Raw genomic sequence first — 7329 nt, forward strand, 5'->3', positions numbered from 1 at the left:
ATGCAACATCGCCAAATACTGGACTGGCATGCATAACAGCGTTTTCAGTAGTTTAGATAGTTTTATTGTAAACATAAAAAATTATAATATCACTGATTTCAACAAATTTACTGTCAATACAGATGCTGCATCTGATGTGTTCTCTCACCAACAGGTACCCAACTCGGACACTCTGGGCTTAAAGAAAGTTTAGAGTTTTCTGCTAAAAATCATGACTTAAATGCAATCTTTCTGACATGACATGAACACACCGTGAGGAAATCCTGGGAAAGCACTACTGGGAAGGAAACACTTAGCAAAGCGTCAGACAACACGTGTCAGCCAACAATGTGTCATACATTATTTGTTTCCATTGCAGATAATTTACCGCCATAAAACAAAGGCCTGCGCTGCCATACAAAACACACATTCTTTTAAGGTAATATCTCAATTCTTTCAGGGAGTATTTTTTTCACCTTTTTGGAGCTGCATAAACGGTTAAAAGCACAATATCCAATGCAGTCTCTCCACTGAGATCTGCATGTATAATGATTATACATATAAAAATGTAGTTTAGAGTAATTGCAGATGAACTACAGCATTAGTCACACGGTTTAAAATGTCATGTTAGCTACCCAAATATTACATGTCAACTGACAGCATCCCTTCCCAATACAGTACATACAGCTGTGATCCATCAGCTCATGTAACTAGACAGCAAAGTAACCTGATCCAACACTTTGACACTTACAACAACTGGTCAATCCTTCTTCCTATTGATCAGCAAACGAACAGGCTGAAAATCTGAGTAGCCTCAACCGGTTCTGTGCTTCACAAATCAATGCTACACAGAGCAACGCATAAGCATCCACTTAGGAGCGCTGAAATTACCTGGTGAGAGTCCCAGGTTATTCTGCATGATCGGACCTTAATTTTGCTGCATTGTCCTTCAGCTGTGAATTCCTGCACAGTCTCGACGTGGTTCCACTCCATTTCTACCTGTGTTTCCGAGTCTCTTCTGTGAAAAGCACCGGCGCTGTGTGGACGGATGCAGTGCAGCTGTAGCATCTGCGGTGTTGTGCTCGTTATGAGACCCCAGAGTCACACTCACAGCCGCAATCCCCTCTCCAAAAAGCAGGAGTGAAGTCATCCAGCACATTAGCGATGAGTCAGGCTGTCATCCCCACTCTACGCGACTGACTTTGCGTGTTTTTGTTTACTGTGCATAGTTACAGTCTCGTGACTCTGATGAGCAATTACAGTGCATTAAACAGTATAATGTTGGACAGAAACGCGTGACCTTTGTAAAATGTTAACGTGAACGTGTGATGATGGAGACTGCGTAAGTTTTTTCCCCCTCTCAGGCTCAATTTTGACGTGCAAGCACTTCTCTCGCTCTTAATGTGTGTGCGTTTCTTCTGCCCAGAGAGCAGACTGCAGTAGTGATGTCCGATTCCTTAATGAATCATCCGTGGGAGTCGGATCATTTCTAAGAATCGGTTGAACAAGTTTTAAAAAGCCAGTATAAATGATTGATTTAAAGGGGTCATATGATGCTGCTAATTTTTTATTATTTGGTGTATTTGGTGTAATGAAATGTGTTTATGCGGTTTAAAGTTAAAAAACACATTATTTTCCACATACTCTACATTATTGTTTCTCCTCTATGCCCCGCCTTTCTGAAACGCGTCGATTTTTACAAAGCTCATCGGTCTGAAAAGCGAGGTGTGCTGTGATTGGCCAGCTATCCAGTGCGTTATGATTGGCCGAATACCTCAAGCGTGTGACGGAAATGTTACGCCCCTTACCATACTGTGAGTCAGAACAGCCGGCATTGTAGTCTCTCCCAGGATCAGTATAAATCGCATCATATGACCCCTTTAAGAGTAATAATTTTCTCTGATAATATTTAAGCAAACAAGTCTTGTCAGCTGTTCAGAATCAAAACTAGCGATGCCAGATTCAACGAATTACTCTTTTGATGCAAACGGTCAAACGTTCACGTTTAGGATTTCAACGTGACATATGCTTCAATTTTACAGGGAATTTACAACAACAAATCAAATCGGTTCAAATGATCCGAGTCAATCGGTTCAAAAAATGATTCATTCGAGAATCGGACATCACTACAGCACGCACACACACACACACACACACAAACCCCTCCTCTCCCGGGAGCGCCGCTGTAAGACTGCCCGTGCTGCGCCACAGCTGCCCCGCACTCACTTACTCCCAGATGCGTGACGGTCTCCAGAGAATCTGCCATTAATGTTTGCAGCTCTGCGACACAACTTTACAGCATGCACGTGCTTTCAAATGCACCATGCATTACAGTGCACAAGAGTAGGCTGATGAAATAGCTGTTTAACAGGGAAACACGTAAATTCCATTAACAAAAAGTACCATTGTACATTGATTATTTCATGACACCATGTTACATCTTACTCCCCTAAAGAGGTTTACTATTCTTTACTTTAAATAACACCATTGTATACATGTCCAAAAAAGTCAATGGCCAATATAATGTCATAAGGTGCATTTTTAATAGCTAAAGTTTTGCCATTATAAATGAAAATTCTGTCAGATTTCAATAAGTAAGCAACAAGGAGTTAAAATGCACAATTTTCAAATGCATGTCTTTCGGCAAGATGTGATAATCATGTGGGCTAATCCATATTAGTATTCCAACAGCGATGAGCAATTGAACAAGACCGTTTTTGTGCCAGTTGGATGAGGTATCTTGGACAGAAATGGGCACAGTCAATAAGTGCTATAATAACGCTGAGCCAGCCATTTAGCTCCCTCCGCATTTTAATAGCTCCTCGTACTGACCACTCATGATGACTGACCTTCATATGTCCATACGCTGAAAAACACAGCCAGTGCCACAGGACAAAATCTGTGCTCTCAACTTCAGCGTACACTGAACAATATGCATTATGTGCTTTAGAGCAATGATTTAGTTTGGTGAAAAAAGAGACATTCATCAGTGGTTTTCAACTGGCGGTTAATGACAAAAAATGACAAGGTCTGTTCTGATATAATGCAGGGTTTTTATTGATATTGATATAATAAATAAATGAAATAAACATTAAATGAAATAAAAGAAAATACTTGTTAATTTTATTTGAATTATTTGAATTATTTGATTTTTCTATTTGCCAAGGCATAATTTCTCATTTAAATTTAGTTTAACTCATAGCACTAAATTAACTAAAATAATTATTTATAAATAACTGAAATGGAACGAATATGATCTATATATAGACATTTTTTTTTAAACTAATAAAAATGACAAAAGCACAATATAAAATCACTAAAACCTTCAAATGAAAACAGAAAATATACAAATAAAACCTAATTCAAAATATTAATACAAATTATAACAGTATATAAATGCTAAAATAACACTGACATGGTCTTGGAAAGCATTAATTATGAATGCAAAGTATAAAATGAAACAAAGCATATAATTGTGCATTTAAGCATTTCAAACTATTTAAATATTTGATTTGATATTTTTAGTTTAAAATGACGATTTCAGTTGTGATTTTGTCCTAAAGGAAAACCAGTTGAGAATCACTACATTTCAGGACAAGTGCTAGATGATAATTAGAAGAATTCACAGTGCAGTCTTCAAATGCAATGACACTTTAATTCACAGTATTTGTTTCCTTTTCCTGCTGCATTTAGGCAGAAACACATTGCTCTTTCATGACTATGCAAAGCGCCCTTAGGGACAACATGCACAGATCTTTGGGAACTTTCAAGGGCTAAGCATTCATCTCTATGGACGAAGCATTTGCATTCTCACAGAACCTCTAATCGCATTTTACGGTGAATTTTGATTATCTAATAAAGTTATATCTGCCGGGTGCAGGAGGTGCAGTGTGACCAAAATGGTAACTCTAAGCATCATCAGAGGGAATGTTACAGGAGGCAGAAAAAGAGAGAGTGAAGGTCAATGATAGTGATATCAGAGTGGGACAAGGTCAGTGAGCTCAGAGACAAAGCTGTCAGACGGACCAGGCTTGAAAACCAACAACGTGCCTGATGAAAGATCTCTTTAGATTATTGCATAGCCAGACTTTTAACTAACAGCATAAAAGTCTTGTCCAGATTGCAGCTCATTCTGGCCAAGATTCGCCCACTTAGTCTGACTTACAGTAAAGACACCAACCGCAGTTTGTTTTGCATTTACATGCCACTTAAGGATAGATTTATCTCAAACTAAATAACATAAAAAAAATGCACAAAATGTGTATAGATTTATATCTAATTCTCTGCCTCAAAACAAACTGATTTGTTAATTTGTTTGATGCAAAGTTGCATTAAACAAGCACTTGCTGTATTTTTATTGCTGTATTTTTTGTGTGCAGTAAGCATCAGATGATATAAACTAAACATATAAAGGCATAAATTAAACATATAATTTATAGGAAAATCTGACATTTTTGACACTTAACATCAACAAAACATAGCATACATTACCATTCAAAAGTTTAGGGTTAGTAAGTCTTTTTTTTAATTAAATTCATTCTTTTATTTAGCAAAGATGCATTCAATTGATAAAAAGTGACAGTAAAGATTTTATATCGTTAAAAATAATTCTGTTTCAAAGCTATTTCTTTTGAACGTTCTATTAATTAAATTAAATCTATTAAATTTTAAGCAGCAATCTTTTCAACATTGATAATAATAAGAAATTATAAGTTATGGCTGCTAAAAAATTGCTTATCCATCACAGAAATGAATTACATTTTAAAATAAAGTAATACTAATATTTTAAAGCGTAATGATATTTCACAATATTACAGTTTCTACTTTATTTTTGGTCAAATAAATGCAGCCTTTTGAAAGGTAGTGTACATCCATCTTTAAAACTACACACAGATGGGCAAACAACACATGCTGACATGTGCATAATGACTTAAACCATCCTGAATAAAGTCTGATGCATTCTGATCCTGAGAGAAATACTATATAAAGATACATGACCATCAAATGTACAATGTACACAGTCACTCTCAGCTGCTCGGCTGTATTATCAGGGGCAGGAGGAGACTTTTGGTGTGCTGAACATGTAGCTAATATTTTGCCTTCTGGCCCTTTGACCTGGTTTAAAGCGGAGCACACTTGCAGGCCAGCGCAGAAGTTCAGAAGTCCTGAAGTTTATTGGCCGGATGTAATTAGATTATCATCACATGATCCGGCCTGAAAGAGAAGCCCCCGCTGCCTGGATTATCTGTAATAACAGCTGCATAATGGGACGCAGGGAGGGCCACATATTGGGATGCCGCAGTGAACGTGTCACTCATTTATAACATAACTGCTGAGGCTGGGAAGGTCCTAAAGACCACCTGTTCAATAGCTGTGCGGCTTTATGGGTTTTATGATTACAGTCTTGTGGAATGTTAATCAGTCTGGAGATCTGGAATATATACCTACAGACATCAATTTCCTTTTTCTTAAAATACTGACATGGATACTGGCAGAGGAATGCAGATGTGTGTTTCTGAGCTCGGAAAAAGAGAACACTACCTCCTTTTTTCTGCATGATCTGTATCAAAGACAGACATATGGAGTGGAATAGGAAGCGCGCGGAAACTAGGCAGCGTTATGTAGTCGAGTGATCTTTTGGGAAACAGGGAAACCTGTGTATTCTGTTTCTCTAAAACCGCTGCAAATGACTTTGGTGGGGGACTGGAGCTTATCAGCACATTGCACACAAGCTCCCCGCTGCGAAGCTTCCGACTTCTAACTTCCAACTGGAGCATAATTATATGGCAACTACAGTCAGAACTGATTCTTAAAAGGAACAACAATTCTGTCATCATTTACTTAACTGTTTTAAACTTGTAAAACTTTCTTTTGTGGAACAGAAGTCGTTTTCTTACAATAAGAGCGTAGAGTCCCAGGGGCCTGTCTATCTCAAAAATAACTAAATAATAGTTAACTAAAACCATTTAAATGGGGCTTATTAGAAAAAAAGAGGGGAAATGTTGCCCTGGAAACTAACTGAATAAAATTTAATTTGAAGTACTTACATTTCTAGAACTAAAACTGTAAAAAAAAAATTAATCCAAGTTAAACAGAAATATATATATTTTTTAAATATATTTTAAAAACATCAAAATTAATAAAATGAATTTTACAAAGTAAGAAAATAATTTTAATTACATAACTAAAATTTTAAGTAATTTAAATGACAATGAAAATGAAAATATAGAAAGAAAAGTTCATTCTAAATATTAATACAAATTATAGTAGTACATATAATAATAAAATATAAAATAAGAAAATATAAAATAATATATAAACAATATAAAATAAGAAAAAAAATTCTCATAGCTGACTCAAGAATTATGAAAGATTTCTTTTAGCAAACCAGCAGACAAGTATTGCATACTATATTTTGTAATGAGCGATTTAAATTAAAATGAAAATATGAAAAGTAAAATGAATTAAAAATATTAATACAAATTATAGTAGTACATAAAATAATAATAAAATATATAAAATATGAAATAATAAGATCAAATGTATAAATTATATAAAATAATTTTAAAAAATCTAATTTTCTCATAGATGACTCAAGAATAATGAAAGCTTTCTTTTAGCAAACCAGCAGACAAGTTTATGTTCATGTTGACGAGTGTACATGTTCAAAGATAATTTAATTAAAGCTCAAATTAAGGAAAAGTGGGCCAAAGAAGCCAATGAAAACACAAAAATGGCCAACGGATAAAAGGGCTTTTTAAGCTTTTTAAAGGGGTCATATGATGCGATTTCAATTTTTCCTTTCTCTTTGGAGTGTTACAAGCTCTTGGTGCATAAAGAAGATCTGTAAAGTTGCAAAGACTAAAGTCTCAAATCCAAAGAGATATTCTTTATAAAAGTTCAGAGTCAGCCACGCCTACCTAAAACGGCTCGTTCTAACACGCCCCCACATATCTACGTCACTATGTGGGAAGATTTGCATAATGCCGCCCAAATGTTCACGCAAAGAAAGAAGGCGTAACTTTTATTCTCGCTGTAGTATTGTTGACGCTGCCGCCATGTCGTGAAGACGCTGTGTGCTTCGTTGTGAAAGCGAAACTACTTTGTTTGGTCTTCCAAAAGAGGACGATATCCGCTTCGTCATGCCTGGAGCTGATCCGTGCTGGTCGCTGAGGGAATACATCAACTTTCACCGTGGACAAAGCGGAGTCCAGCCCGGGGTCGTCACATGTGGTTGCCGCTCATTCGTCGCATCCGCCGGGCGCGCTGCTCTCGACCCCGCAGCCTCAGCTCACTCTATCCCGGCCTCTAAGCCGGGGCTTCCCCTCACGCTAGGCCGCTGTGTTTTTC

The 7329-nt window shown here is 36.8% G+C and overlaps 1 protein-coding gene across 6 annotated transcripts in view; it reads right to left on the reverse strand.

Annotated features, from left to right (window-relative positions):
* Positions 1 to 7329, reverse strand: part of LOC107583450 (apoptosis-stimulating of p53 protein 1-like) — a 41849-nt gene that overhangs the window by 16487 nt on the left and 18033 nt on the right. The gene's annotated exons all lie outside the window — the stretch shown is intronic.

Source organism: Sinocyclocheilus grahami, unplaced genomic scaffold (assembly GCF_001515645.1).
Source record: "Sinocyclocheilus grahami isolate Dianchi unplaced genomic scaffold, SAMN03320097.WGS_v1.1 scaffold54.1, whole genome shotgun sequence".
In the NCBI taxonomy this organism is placed as follows: Eukaryota; Metazoa; Chordata; class Actinopteri; order Cypriniformes; family Cyprinidae; genus Sinocyclocheilus; species Sinocyclocheilus grahami.